The following is a 16,710-nucleotide window of genomic DNA, read 5'->3' on the forward strand; positions in this document are numbered from 1 at the left end:
TATCCAGATATTCACGGAAAATATCGTGCATAAAGGACTGGAAGACTGAAGGAGCATTAGAAAGTCCGAAAGGCATTACCAAATACTCAAAATGGCCCTCAGGCGTATTAAATGCGGTTTTCCACTCATCACCTTGCTTTATTCGTATAAGATTATACGCACCCCGGAGATCAATCTTAGTGAACCATTTAGCCCCCTTAATGCGAGCAAACAAATCAGTCAACAAAGGCAAAGGATACTGATATTTTACGGTAATCTTATTCAAAAGACGATAATCTATACAAGGTCTCAAGGACCCATCTTTCTTGGCCACGAAAAAAAAACCTGCTCCCAAAGGGGACGAAGATGGACGGATATGTCCCTTTTCCAAGGACTCCTTAACATAATCCCGCATAGCAGTATGCTCTGGCACTGACAGATTGAACAAACGACCTTTAGGAAATTTACTACCAGGAATTAAATCTATAGCACAATCGCAATCCCTGTGAGGAGGAAGCGAACTGAGCTTAGGCTCCTCAAAAACATCCCGATAATCCGACAAAAATACAGGAACCTCAGAAGGAGTAGATGAAGCGATAGAAATCGGAGGTGCATCATCATGAACCCCCTGACATCCCCAGCTTAACACAGACATTGTTTTCCAGTCAAGGACTGGATTATGAGTTTGTAACCATGGCAGACCAAGTACTAGAACATCATGTAAATTATACAACACCAGGAAGCGAATCACCTCCTGATGAACGGGAGTCATACGCATGGTCACTTGTGTCCAGTACTGAGGTTTATTCATAGCTAAAGGTGTAGTGTCAATTCCCTTCAAAGGAATAGGGACTTCCAGAGGCTCAAGACTAAACCCACATCGCTTGGCAAATGACCAATCCATAAGACTCAGGACAGCGCCTGAATCTACATAGGCATCGACGGAAATGGATGATAATGAGCAAATCAGAGTCACAGACAGAATGAACTTAGACTGTAACGTACTAATGGCAACAGACTTATCAACCTTTTTTGTGCGTTTAGAGCATGCTGATATAACATGAGCTGAATCACCACAATAAAAGCACAACCCATTTTTCCGCCTATAGTTTTGCCGTTCACTTCTAGACTGAACTCTATCACATTGCATTGTCTCAAGTGCCTGTTCAGAAGACACCGCCAAATGGTGCACAGGTTTGCGCTCCCGTAAACGCCGATCAATCTGAATAGCCATAGTCATAGACTCATTCAGACCCGTAGGCGCAGGGAACCCCACCATAACATCTTTAATGGCCTCAGAAAGGCCATCTCTGAACTTTGCAGCCAGGGCGCACTCATTCCACTGAGTAAGCACTGACCATTTCCGAAATTTTTGACAATATATTTCTGCTTCATCTTGCCCCTGAGAGAGAGCTAATAAAGCTTTTTCAGCCTGAATCTCTTGGTTAGGTTCCTCATAGAGCAAACCCAATGCCAGAAAAAACGCATCCACATTAAGCAACGCAGGATCCCCTGGTGCCAATGCAAATGCCCAATTTTGAGGGTCACCCCGCAGGAAAGATATAATAATCTTAACCTGCTGAGCAGGGTCTCCAGAAGAGCGAGATTTCAAAGAAAGGAACAGCTTGCAATTGTTCCTAAAATTCAGAAAACTATATCTATCTCCAGCAAAGAACTATGGAATAGGAATTCTAGGTTCAGACATAGGAGCATGTACAACAAAATCTTGTATATTTTGAACCTTAGCAGCAAGATTATTCAAGCTGGAAGCTAAACTCTGGACGTCCATGATAAACAGCTAAGGTCAGAGCCATTCAAGGATTAAGAGGAGGAAAAAAAAAAAAAAAAAAATCAGCCAGGCTGCAATTAGGGCTAGGCAGCAACCTCAGAGGAGAAAAAAAAAAAAAAAAGAAAACTTCCTCAGACTACTTTTCCTCCTACTTCAGCCCAAACATTTTGTGGCCGGCTATACTGTCATGATTCCAATGGCAGGGAATCACAAAAGGACAAGCACCAACGAGCTCTAGGGTGATGGAACCTGAGCTGACCGCGACCCTAAACCTGAACACACAAATAACAATAGCCGGGGAACGTGCCTACGTTGATCCTAGACGTCTCGCACCAGCCGAAGATCTAACTTCCCCTATTAGAAGAAACACAGACCTCTCTTGCCTCCAGAGAAATACCCCACAGAAATAGCAGCCCCCCACATATAATGACGGTGAAATGAGAGGAAGGCACATACACAGTATGAAATCAGATTCAGCAAAATGAGGCCCGCTAAAACTAGATAGCAGAGGATACAAAAGTAAACTGCGCGGTCAGCAAAAAACCCTTCAAAAAACCATCCTGTAATTACTTGAACTCATGTTCCAACTCATGGAACATGAGGAGCAATTACAGCCCGCTAGAGCAACCAGCAGCAAAGAAACAATTATATGCAAGCTGGACAAGACAAAAATAAATCAAAACGTGAAACAAGAAAATCAAAAACTTAGCTTGTCCTGAAGATTACTGAAGCCAGAAGCTGAGGTAACAAAACACTCTGATAACCTTGATAGCCGGCGGGGAAATGACAAGAAAGCCCAGTTAAATAGGAAACTCCCAAATCCTAATAGAACAGGTGGACACCAGAGACAGCAGAACACAAATCACCCAGTACCATCAGTAACCACCAGAGGGAGCCCAAAAACAGAACTCACAACATATACCGTGAAGTTTGGTAGAGCAGCTTAGTATACATTTTTTGCAAAAACCGTATCAACCAAATACCCTGTTTTTTACATCTTTTACTAGCACTTGCGGATTACTGCAACATTTTTTTCAAACTGAGTGTTTTTGGTTTTACTATTCTCTTTTGTGTCTTCAAATCCCTGCATGTTGATTGGCGCTCTAAAGACCATCAAACATGCAGAGTGGGGACCCGAGCTCCTGCCGAGCAACCCCAGAAATGCTTGGCGCTCATCGAGCATCGCGAGCTCTGCGATGCTCAGGTGAGTACCAAGCATTACTGAGCATGCTCGCTCATAACTACCAGTTGCGAATCACAGGTAAAAATTTAAAATTAAGAACAATCATGCATGAAATTAAAGATCTTATTACTTGCTGCAGTAAATATGTATTGTATGCAGTTACAGTGGGGCAAAAAAGTATTTAGTCAGTCAGCAATAGTGCAAGTTCCACCACTTAAAAAGATGAGAGGCGTCTGTAATTTACATCATAGGTAGACCTCAACTATGGGAGACAAACTGAGAAAAAAAAATCCAGAAAATCACATTGTCTGTTTTTTTATCATTTTTTTTGCATATTATGGTGGAAAATAAGTATTTGGTCAGAAACAAACAATCAAGATTTCTGGCTCTCACAGACCTGTAACTTCTTCTTTAAGAGTCTCCTCTTTCCTCCACTCATTACCTGTAGTAATGGCACCTGTTTAAACTTGTTATCAGTATAAAAAGACACCTGTGCACACCCTCAAACAGTCTGACTCCAAACTCCACTATGGTGAAGACCAAAGAGCTGTCAAAGGACACCAGAAACAAAATTGTAGCCCTGCACCAGGCTCGGAAGACTGAATCTGCAATAGCCAACCAGCTTGGAGTGAAGAAATCAACAGTGGGAGCAATAATTGCAAAATGGAAGACATACAAGACCACTGATAATCTCCCTCGATCTGGGGCTCCACGCAAAATCCCACCCCGTGGGGTCAGAATGATCACAAGAACGGTGAGCAAAAATCCCAGAACCACGCGGGGGGACCTAGTGAATGAACTGCAGAGAGCTGGGACCAATGTAACAAGGCCTACCATAAGTAACACACTACGCCACCATGGACTCAGAACCTGCAGTGCCAGACGTGTCCCACTGCTTAAGCCAGTACATGTCCGGGCCCATCTGAAGTTTGCTAGAGAGCATTTGGATGATCCAGAGGAGTTTTGGGAGAATGTCCTATGGTCTGATGAAACCAAACTGGAACTGTTTGGTAGAAACACAACTTGTTGTGTTTGGAGGAAAAAGAATACTGAGTTGCATCCATCAAACACCATACCTACTGTAAAGCATGGTGATGGAAACATCATGCTTTGGGGCTGTTTCTCTGCAAAGGGGCCAGGACGACTGATCCGGGTACATGAAAGAATGAATGGGGCCATGTATCGTGAGATTTTGAGTGCAAACCTCCTTCCATCAGCAAGGGCATTGAAGATGAAACGTGGCTGGGTCTTTCAACATGACAATGATCCAAAGCACGCCGCCAGGGCAACGAAGGAGTGGCTTCGTAAGAAGCATTTCAAGGTCCTGGAGTGACCTAGCCAGTCTCCAGATCTCAACCCTATAGAAAACCTTTGGAGGGAGTTGAAAGTCCATGTTGCCAAGCGAAAAGCCAAAAACATCACTGCTCTAGAGGAGATCTGCATGGAGGAATGGGCCAACATACCAACAACAGTGTGTGGCAACCTTGTGAAGACTTACAGAAAACGTTTGACCTCTGTCATTGCCAACAAAGGATATATTACAAAGTATTGAGATGAAATTTTGTTTCTGACCAAATACTTATTTTTCACCATAATATGCAAATAAAATGTTAAAAAAACAGACAATGTGATTTTCTGGATTTTTTTTTCTCAGTTTGTCTCCCGTAGTTGAGGTCTACCTATGATGTAAATTACAGACGCCTCTCATCTTTTTAAGTGGTGGAGCTTGCACTATTGCTGACTGACTAAATACTTTTTTGCCCCACTGTATATGCTCATGTGACGCCCAGGAGACCGGGATACCCAGCACCGGACCAATGGAGTCTGTCTCTTGAGGGGGATGTCACGGGTGGCTTGACCCGGTGCTGTGGCCTCAGGCAATGCACAGTGTAAGGGGTATCATGAGGGGACAGGCACTTACTTGATCAGCAGCAGGTTCTCCCAGCGGTGACGATCCCGATCCTGGATAGATGGCTATTGTCCAAATGAAAGACTGAGGCACTGAAACGTTTAACCAGTTTACTTTAACATAAAAGGATTTACAACCAGTCCTGTCACCGGAGTCTGTATGGGAACTCTGAGTTACTTTGACCCTGCCGGGGTCTTCGCCTCTTATTGTGCGCAATTTCTGTGTGGCCCTGCTGCTGTATGTGAACTGGCTGCCGGCCCAATCTGTCCCCTCCGGGTCCTGGTTCGACGGGCAACCCGAGTCCTTTTATCGGTTTACCCCCTCTGGGAGTACCGCTGAACTCTGTGTCTGTTGCTGCATCCGACCCTAGTGAAGCTGATATCACCTCACGTTTTTCCGGTTGCTGTATTATATATAATGAATACAGCCACGGATCCGGTATCCGTCTTTGCGCCTGTTCTGGGTAGTGATTAATGCTACCCGGTTCTCACAATGTCCTTTTTCTCTATCCCTCTTCTCCTCAGGCCGGTGATTTAGGCCTGGTAACAGTCACAGGGCTGTTAGAGATTCAACTGTATGACCTCTCACTATCAGCTCCTTGGCCCAACTGCCATTTCTTCTCTCAGACCAGAATGGATCAAGGGGAGTCTCTGGAGCTCCCCCTTCTGGCCGGAGGTGGTAGTGCAGTCTTGCTATTTTAGTATTTGTACTTACTGTCAGTAACTATTTTTGTGGCAAATACCCCTAGGGGTGCCACATTCCCCCTTAGTTAAGAACAGTACTCCGGGACTGTGGGACAATAACATTTTGAAATAACAATTAATATGTACAGAGTCTTAAAAATGAAAAGTTACAAAAACCACTCAAGGAAACAAAAATAGAGTTCTGTAAAAAGTCACTTCAAATAGCGTCCATTAATACAGTTCTATCCTTAAAGGTATTAGGAACGGCACTGTACTTAGTGTCCAGGAATTTAGTTCCATTTTTCCAACGGAGTTATCAATATAAAGTCTAAAGAAAGTTCAAAAAGAGCAAAAAGCAAAGTTCAAAAAGCAGTCTTTCCGGAGCTTTGATTTAGTGCCTCCGGGCTGATAAAAAGTTCAAGAATATGCAATAAGTTCATACAGACAAGTCTCTGTAGGCACTGGGCTTAAACGTTGCAGACTGATAGCAATGACTATACTACATTTTCTGTTTAACTATATACGGCATAACATATATACAATTCACATTATGAGCTTTATAGTTGGTAATCTGCATACCTGGCCGGTAATTGACCCTGGGTACTACGCTGTGATCTACGTAATAGCGGTGTCTCTTCATGTGGTGTACTACTGTCTACTGCGGATGTAGTATCTGCCCGCTCTGCTAAAGATAATTCCACGACTATGGAGTTGGCAAGTCCACCGTGAATGGGATTACTCTGACCAGGAAAGTGTTCTTCCTGGCCTGGAACCTCCTGTAGTACGGGGTCAGCCTCTTCCTGTCTTGGGACTTCTGGTATTGGGTTCGGTGTTGGGTAAAAGGCCACCATGGGAACCACTACTGCACCATGGTATGTTAGTAGGGTTTTGGGAAAGTCTCCTATACAGGTGTGATACACTTCCTCTTCTTTTTCCTTTACTGGTTGAACCTGTATGGGTTGAATAACTTCTGGTTCTGGCTGGACAACGTCTGGCTCTTTCAATGCTTCCGGACATAATTTAAGATTGTCTCTTGACACTAGTACAGATGTTAAGCCTCCGTTTTTGCTAATGAGACACATTTTAGGATTATCCACTCTTGTTGGTAAAACTGTGTAGGGTACGGCTTCCCACTGATTGTCCAGTTTATTGGTTCGACGATTTCTCTTGAGCACTTGGTCACCCGGTCTTAATGGGGTCGCTAGAGCATTCTGGTTGAAAGTTCGCTCTTGTCTTTCTCTAGTTTGCTGAAGGCTTCTTTCCACACTCTCTTGCACTTGGCGATACTGCTTTTGCCGTATGATATCCCAATTGGAGTCTTGAACTTCTGCGTCTGGTTTCAGAATTCCCATTTCTAGATCGATTGGTAATTGGCCGGGTCTTGCACGCATAAGGTAAGCTGGGGTGCAGTTGGTGGAGCTCACCGGGACATGATTATACAGATCCACCAAGTCAGGCAATTTCTCTGGCCATTGATTCCTTTCTGTCTCAGGTAAAGTCTTTAGTAGGTCTATTACAATATGGTTCATCTTCTCGCATAAGCCGTTTGTTTGTGGATGATAGGCTGTCGTCCGCATCTTTTTGCAACCATACATATTACAGAATTCTCTGAAGATCTCTGATTCAAAGGCTGTACCTTGGTCGGTGAGAACCTGTTCCGGATATCCATGGGGTCTACAAAAGTACGTTTGGAACGTTTTGGCTGCTGTTTTTGCTGTCAGATCTTTTACGGGTACTACTACCAAGAAACGTGAATAATGGTCCACGATGGTCAAGGCATAGACATAGCCGGACCGGCTTGGTGTCAACTTCACGTGGTCCATGGCTACAAGTTCAAGTGGTTGTTTGGTGATTATGGGCTGCAGTGGTGCTCTTTGGTTCTTTTGATCGTTTCTTCTGAGGTTGCACGGGCCACAATTTCTGCACCACTGTTCGATTGATTTTCTCATCCCGACCCAATAAAATCTTTCTCTTAGAAGTACTTCTAACTTTTTCCAACCGAAGTGACCAGCACCATTATGGTAAGCTTCGAGGACCATCTTCACATCTTGTTTAGGCACAATAATCTGCCAAACCAATTCATGTGTTTTCGGATTGGTGTATCTTCTACAGAGCTTCCCTTGATACAGGAACATTTTGCCTCTCTCTTTCCAGAGTTGATGCGTCTCTTCTGGGGCATCCTCATAGGGATATGCACTTTGCTCAGTCAACAGTTCCTTCACCAACTTCACAGCCGGATTGCTGTCTTGGGTGTCAGCCCATCTATGGTGTGCTAACGGATTAAAATTCACCTCTTGTTGTTTCTGATAGGTACTTGACTGATGATGTTTTGCCTTGGGACGATGGAAGGCTGGTAGTTCAATTTCTTCAAGCTCCCCCGTTTCCTCTTCTACATCTCTCAAGTGTGGCATCCGGGATAGGGCATCGGCATTTCCATTCTTGCGACCTGCTCGATACTTGATTATGAAGTTGTAATTAGATAACCGGGCTATCCATCGCTGTTCTAACGCACCTAATTTGGCTGTGTCCAGGTGGGTCAACGGATTGTTGTCAGTATAGACAATAAATTCTGCAGCAGCCAGATAGTGTTTGAAACGCTCCGTCACAGCCCAAACTACTGCCAGTAGTTCCAATTTGAAGGAGCTGTAATTTTCTGAATTTCTTTCAGTAGGCCGGAGCTTTCTACTTGCAAAGGCGATGACTTTCTCCCGACCTTCTTGCTTTTGTGACAGCACCGCTCCTAGTCCCACATTACTGGCATCGGTGTAGAGGATGAAAGGTTTATGGTAATCTGAGTATGCCAGAACCTCTTCTCCGGTTAGTGCCTTCTTTAGTTGTTCAAAGGAGTCTTCCCTTTCGTCGTTCCACTGAAAAGGAGGGTTTTGGTTTGAAGGTTTCTTCGTCTGCCCTACCAAGGTGTCTTGCAAGGGTGCTGCCAACTTGGTAAATCCTTTTATAAATCTGCGATAGTAACCCACCAATCCCAGGAATTGTCTCACTTCTTTTGCGCTGGTAGGTCTTGGCCAATCCCTTATGGCGCTTATTTTCTCGGGATCTGGTGCTACTCCCTCCGAACGCACGATGTGTCCCAGGTACTGTACCTTTGGCTTGAGGTGACATTTGGATGGCTTGACTTTCATGCCATACCTGGATAAGGCTTCGAACACTTCTGCCAGGTCTATTAAGTGTTGTTCGTAAGTCTTTGAGTAGACGATCACATCATCTAGGTACAGGAGGACGGTCTCGAAGTTCTTGTGTCCGAGGCAGCATTCCATCAGCCGCTGGAAGGTACCGGATGCGTTGCAGAGTCCGAACGGCATGCGATTAAATTCACATAGACCCATTGGTGTGGTGAATGCCGTCTTTTCCTTATCTCTCTCAGCCACAGGGACTTGCCAATACCCGCTTGTTAAGTCTAAGGTGGAAAAATAATTAGCAGATTTCAAAGCAGTTAAGGACTCTTCTATCCTAGGCAAGGGGTAGGCGTCTTTATGGGTGATGTTATTAATCTTCCGGTAGTCTACGCACATTCTCATGGTTCCGTCCTTTTTTTTGACAATCACTAGAGAGGCCGCCCAGGGGCTACAGCTGTCTCTTATTACCCCGGCCTGTTTCATTTCCCTCAGCATATCTTTTGCACATTGATAGTGAGCGGGCGGTATGGGTCTATATCTTTCTTTTATTGGGGGATGGTCACCTGTGGGGATTGTGTGTTCTACCCCTTCTATCCGTCCGAAGTCCAATGGGTGTTTACTGAAGACTTGTTCATATTCCGTCACTAGCCTATACACCCCTTGTTTTTGATGGGTAGGTGTTGAATTTATGCCCACGTGTAGCTGTTGGCACCAATCCTCCATTTCTCCATCTGAGCCATTGCCTTCTACCTGACAGGTTGGTTCTAAGGGCTCAATGGTTGTGATGGCATTGTTGTCAACATTATATAGCTTTGCCATTGTAGCATACCTTGGTAAAGTGACCTCTTCCTCTCCACAGTTCAAAAGTCGTACCGGCACTCGTCCCCGGTGTACCTCGACTATCCCTCGTGCTGTGAGTATAGTGGGCCTGCTGTCGGTGTACACTGGTTCTATTAAGGCTTGATAATCTCGTCCCTTAGTACCAATGGCTGCTCTACACCATACCAGCATTTCTGTTTTTGGTGGGATTACAATAGACGTTGGATCACTTACCCTCACACTGCTGATTTCTCCACCTGCAACTTCTACCTGTTGCCTTAACATCAATACTTTTATTTCCCTCCGGAGAACGCTCTGCTGGCAGGATTGGGCAGTTTCAGCAATTTGCTGTAAGACAGAAATGACTTCGGAAAAGCAGTTCTCTAACACATTCATTCCTATCAATACAGTTGGTTCACAGTTCCGCCGGTCAACATCAACAACAATTATACCCTGTTTCTTCAGTTCTACTTTACCAATCTTTATGGTCATCTCCCTGAATCCTAGTTTCGGTACCAACTTACCATTACTGGCCCATATATCTAGTTCAACATCAGAGGGCCCTTTATCAATATCTGCATCAGCCCAGTACCTCTTATAAAGGATATACGGTATAGATGAAATCTGGGAACCTGTGTCCAGCAAAGCGTTGAGGGGAATTCCGTCCAGCACGATAGGGATAATGGGTCGTCCTCCGATGTACCTGTCGTGCCCGGGTGTTGGGCCTTGAAAGTTCATTCCTGCGAAGCGGCCCGCATTCCCAGGGGATTCCCGTTTAAATCACAATCTCGTGCAAAGTGGCCCGGCTGCTGGCAACGGCGGCAAATGGGCTGTCCATCCGGTTGGTAGCGGTCGCGGGGTCGTCCTCTCCATGTCGGGTATCTCCGGGGTCTCATCCATGGAACATCCTCTCTACAGTTTGCCAACTCCATCTTGGGTCCTCTCATCTCCTGCATGGTTTTAGCCATTGAAGCAACAACATCAGCTAAAGAGTCAAGCTTTTGTTGAAGAGCCTCATTAGTACTGGGCCCCAGGGGCTTAGCAATGGCCCCGGACATAGCTGATGTCACTGGTACTCCATGTTGTTGAAGAGCCTCTGCCATGAGTTGCGCAGGCTCCTGATCCCGAGGTGCTTCTGCCAGCTGGAGACGTATAGCGCTCTCCTTTAATTGGGCAAATGTCAATTCAGGGTTCTTAAAAACAAGCATGCTCACATGCCCCCGGTGAGAAGGGGTGTAGAGTCCCTCAATAAATTGATCTCTTAGCAATTTATCCGCTCCGGTGTTAAAAATGGGTTCAGCCAGTGTAAGTGATTTAAGGGCTTCCTGCAGGTTTAAGGCAAAGTCTCTCACGCCCTCATTAGCTTTTTGTTTGCAACTAAAGAATCGTATTTTAGCTTTGCTGCTGGCCGTGGTTTCAAATGTAGCTTTTAATCCAGCAAATATGCGTTCAACAGTGCCTTTTAGATCAGCTGTCCATGCTGTGACTTCTCGCTTAGCATGGCCACTTAACTGCATCATCAGGAGAATAACACGCTGAACTTCACCCACAGGGAACATGTCAAAATGGGCCAGCATCTTTTCTCTGAAATCGTCAAGGGTATTAGGCTCACCTTCATACATTGGAAGCCATGGGCCACCCGGGGTATATGGCATCAGCACCGGCATGATGGGCGCCACTCCTTGCACCGCTGCGCTGCCGGACTCTCTATTGACACTCTGTCTTTCAGCTGCATTAGCGTTGCCGAGTGCTGCGGCGTCTCCGTGCTGCGACATACTGTGCCCCCTTAGTTAATCCGGACCCTTCCGGTCCTCCGCTTCCGTCGGGATAGTGTAGATTCATTCCGCTGTGCAGCAGGATCGATTTTCCCCTTGCTCTGATGTCAGAGCGCTCAGCTTGGTGCCGCCCACAATGACACGCCCCCTGCTGCTCCCACCCACCGCGCTCTGTAATGGCGGATTCTGAAGTTTTTCAGTTAGACTGGGGCTCAGGTGATGGCATAGCTCAATTAACAGTCTCGTGCCTAACGGTTATGAAGTGATTACCTCAGGGGATGGCGGCCATCTTTACTCCATTATAACCAATGGGGAAAAGTCACTTTCAATAGTTTTCAATGGGGAATGGATTTTTCTTTAATAAAGTCAATTTTCAAGATTTTTCATCCCAGTTTTCACAGTTTTGGGCTCCAATCGCGGCACACAATACCCGGTATACGGGCTGGCTAGATCCTGTTCGTGACGCCAATTGTGACGCCCAGGAGACCGGGATACCCAGCACCGGACCAATGGAGTCTGTCTCTTGAGGGGGATGTCACGGGTGGCTTGACCCGGTGCTGTGGCCTCAGGCAATGCACAGTGTAAGGGGTATCATGAGGGGACAGGCACTTACTTGATCAGCAGCAGGTTCTCCCAGCGGTGACGATCCCGATCCTGGATAGATGGCTATTGTCCAAATGAAAGACTGAGGCACTGAAACGTTTAACCAGTTTACTTTAACATAAAAGGATTTACAACCAGTCCTGTCACCGGAGTCTGTATGGGAACTCTGAGTTACTTTGACCCTGCCGGGGTCTTCGCCTCTTATTGTGCGCAATTTCTGTGTGGCCCTGCTGCTGTATGTGAACTGGCTGCCGGCCCAATCTGTCCCCTCCGGGTCCTGGTTCGACGGGCAACCCGAGTCCTTTTATCGGTTTACCCCCTCTGGGAGTACCGCTGAACTCTGTGTCTGTTGCTGCATCCGACCCTAGTGAAGCTGATATCACCTCACGTTTTTCCGGTTGCTGTATTATATATAATGAATACAGCCACGGATCCGGTATCCGTCTTTGCGCCTGTTCTGGGTAGTGATTAATGCTACCCGGTTCTCACAATGTCCTTTTTCTCTATCCCTCTTCTCCTCAGGCCGGTGATTTAGGCCTGGTAACAGTCACAGGGCTGTTAGAGATTCAACTGTATGACCTCTCACTATCAGCTCCTTGGCCCAACTGCCATTTCTTCTCTCAGACCAGAATGGATCAAGGGGAGTCTCTGGAGCTCCCCCTTCTGGCCGGAGGTGGTAGTGCAGTCTTGCTATTTTAGTATTTGTACTTACTGTCAGTAACTATTTTTGTGGCAAATACCCCTAGGGGTGCCACATTCATGTCACACTTTTATACAATAAAATCTTTTATAGAAAGAAGAATTATTTTTGCATCACTATATTCTGGTTTAAATTTTTCCACTGATGGAGCTGTATGGCATCTTGTTTTTTGCAGAACAAGATGACATTTTCAGCGTTGCTATTTTTATTTACATTTGTCTTTTTGATCATGTTTTATTCCATTTTTTAGCCAGTGGTATGATGAAAAGGCATAGTTTGATAGAATAGCGGCGATACAATATGTGTACGTTTTTGTTGTGTTTTTTTTACCTCTCTCTGCATCAGTTGGTTTCCTATCCTTGATTAGGAACTTTTGGTAAGAAGAAGGCTGTGAATAAAGAAGAGTTTTCCCAGACCTACGCCGTTTGATTCCTGGCAGATCACCCTCTCTGCTGCAGCCGGCACCAGGAGGAGCTGAAAGCATCGCAGCAGGAGTCTTCCTGAAGCAAGTGTGAGCAGCGGTACCAGTGTTCCACACAGACTGGTGCCCGGGAGTTGCGCCTTGATGATGCATGCTGTTGACACATGACCCCTACTTCCGGTGTGGGTACCAGAAGCTGCTGTATGCGCTTGCCGGCGGTCCCCAGACCTATGTAAGGATTGACTTTCGGCAATGTAGGTGATATGCATATGAGATGCATTGTGAGAGAAAGTTATTGTTTCTAAAATGTTAAGCACAAGTAATAAGCTGATTGTAAAGTGTATTAGAAAAATGGAGCCTCACAGATGCAGCGCTCACTCTTGTTGTGCTAAAACTGCCTACTTTCCACATGCCTCATTGGAGGGAAAGGTCAAAATGACAGCACAACCCCAGAGTGAAATCATCTGTTGTAGTAGTCACAGCCCCTTCCTGTTGCTCCTTTCTCCTCCAGCCATATACTACGGAGCTGGAAAGGTAACTGTACAAACTATACTGTATTCTCTGTTTCCCACTATCTGTAACATAAGGCCCTGAGCATGTACGGCACCACCTGTGTAGTAATATACTGTACTCATTATGTACTCATTTGTGTACATTATATGGTATTATTTGACTCTCTATGAGATCATGTTGAATTCATTTTATGATTAACGTTTTATTCATTTTATTTTCCTTGGGTATGCAAACAATCCAAACACATCTTCACTGTTTGGTGGTTTGATTAACTTTTTCCCATTAGTACTTTTCCTTTAGCTATGGACTTTGGTTTGTACTGTCACTATAGCTATGTATAGTGCATACCACATTCCCACATACATCAAAATCATACTGTGCTATTACAACATGTATGGTTGGTTCTATTAAAATAACTATGCACTATTACTGGCTGGATCTTTGACCTTAAAGGGAATCTCTTTCCAGATTTTTGCTATATAATCTGAGAGCAGCATGATGTAAAGGCAGAGAGCCTGATTTCAGTATCACATACTGAACTTCTTCATGAAGTTTTGCATAATCCCTGTTTTTTCTGTTGTAGATGTATCAGTTGTCAGATTGCTGAGTTGTATACAATCCCACACACACTCTGGCAGCTTCCTTTGTACTTATTAGCAATCTGCTAATCAGTAGTGGGGTGGGGTTTCACAGATTAGCCTGACTGATTTGCACAAGACACCTAGCCTTGCAGTGATAATCTCCTGATGATAAAACACTGATTGTATTGAGACTATTGCAACCAGCCCAGTAAGTGACACATCCCTAAAATCCCTTAAAGCATCCCCAGATCATCACTGATCCTTCACCAAATTTTGCAGTGGATGCAAGACACTGTGGCTTGTACACCTCTCCAGGTCTCCGTCTAACCATTAGACGACCAGGTGTTGATCTGGGGATGCTTCAGCAAGGCTGGAATTGGGCAGGTTAATCTTTGTGAAGCACGTATGAATCAAGCCGCATACAAGGTTATCCTGGAAAAACAGTTGATTCCTTCTGCTCAGGCCATGTTCCCGAACTCTGAGGACTGGTTTTTCCAGCAGGACAATGTGCCATTCCACACAGCTAGGTCAATCAAGGTGTGGATGAAGGACTACCACACCAAATCCTTGTCATGCCCAGCCCAATCTCCAGACCTGAACCCCACTGAAAACCTCTGAAATGTAATCAAGAGGAAGATGGAAAGTCACAAGCCATCAAACAAAGAAGAACTGCTTAAACTTTTGTACCAGGAGTGGCATAAGGTCACCCAAAAGTAGCGTGAAAGACTGATGGAAAGCATCATGAAAGCTGTGATTAAATATCATGGTTATTCCAAAAATATTGATTTCTGAACTCTTCCTGAGTTAAACCAAAAGTATTATTGTTTCTAAATGATTATGAACTTGTTGGGTTTTTTTTTTTGTATTATTTGAGGTCTGCAAGCAATGCATTTTTTTTTTGTTATTTTAACCATTTCTCATTTTCAGAAAACAAATATAAAATTTATTGCTTGGAACTTCGAAGACATGTGGTCAGTAGTTTATAGAATAAAAAATGAATTTACATTTTACTCAAAAATATACCTATAAAGAGAAAAATCAGACAAACTGAGAATGTTGCAGTGGTCTCCTAATTTTTGCCAGAGCTGTATATCCAACGACATAACAGCCTCCAAGGACTCAGGGGTTGCATACACTGCTAAAGCATCCTTCAACCTTTCAGTAAGGCCCTGAAGAAATTGGTTTCTGAGAGCTGGGTCATTCCATTTTGTATCAGTTGCCCATCTGCAGAATTCGGAGTTATACTTCTCAACTGACGGATTTCCCTGCTGAAGGCGATGCAACCTGGACTCGGCAAAGGAGACTCAGTCAGGGTCATCATAGATAAGGGCTAGAGCCACAAAAAATCCCTCCACGGACTGGAGACAAAGCCCAGGATTGAGGATCCCCTTGCAGCAGAGAGATCACAATACCAATTCGTTGCTTCACATTTCCGGAGGAGTGAGAACGAAGTTTAAAATACAGTTTGCAAGCTTCCTTGAACACAAAAAACTTGTCTCTACCTCTGGAAAACCTGTCCAGGAGGACAACCTTGGGTTCCAGTTGGACCGGCCTACCTGCAGAGACCCTAACATCAGCGACCTGCAGCCACTGTTGCTGCTGCTGAACCTCATAGCAGAGGTCATTCACCTCCAGCTGCTCTGACAACCCCCACAACATAATGTGCCATCCTTGTGTTGTAATTATATCTTGTCTATCAGTCATTTTCAATGCAAACAGCTCTCCTTGCTGGTCTCAATGATCCAATAATTTATTAAAATTTTAGGTTAGAGATAATTGCTTTTTCATCTCAGTTCTGTATATTGGCATGGTCAGACATGCTTTAATTCAGAAACTACTCCAGACTGGTCCCGGAATGGAAACACATGAGACTTGTCTGCAATAATGAATAAAATATTTTGGCTCCATACATTTACTGTCACCTTCTACAAAGAACTAAATTGTTTTATCACATGGATTTTTATAATTAAACTGTGCAATATAAGCACATGGTACATATAAAAAAATATGGCTCAACTGAACAAAATATCTTTAAGAATGTTACAATTTTCCCCAACAGTATAATGTGGAAAACACTCATGAAAGTCCAGTGATACAAATACCAGAATGAATACCAAATGTATAAGGCAGAGGAAAAGCTATATAACACTGGCAAAATGGAAAGGGTCAATCAAGGGTTTAGTCTGCTTCTTATTTTGTTAGTCCAGTACATTAACTGATAAAATACTGCACACCAACTAATATCATTTTTTCAATTAATATACGGTATCTTAAAAATTCTTCACCTTTTTAAGAACTTTAAATATTTTAAAATTTTACCTCAACTCGGCCTAATGCTTATTTAATAATCCCCAAATTCAGCATAATTTTAATAAGTGCACATTTAGATCTTTCAGTCCAAATTTCCATTAGTTTTTTTGACCTCTGAAGCCAGGGTCAGATAAAAGATGACCACAGGGTTGACAACTTAACTTTTTATTTTTTCTGGACAGCTTATTAAAAAATCATGGACAGACTATATTTGATACCCCACACCCATGATGGCACCTGAGAAAGAGGGATCCATCCCATCACTGGACTGGAAACCAAGAGCACAAAATAAAAAGGCAACTCCCACTTCC

Source organism: Ranitomeya imitator, chromosome 1 (assembly GCF_032444005.1).
Source record: "Ranitomeya imitator isolate aRanImi1 chromosome 1, aRanImi1.pri, whole genome shotgun sequence".
In the NCBI taxonomy this organism is placed as follows: domain Eukaryota; kingdom Metazoa; phylum Chordata; class Amphibia; order Anura; family Dendrobatidae; genus Ranitomeya; species Ranitomeya imitator.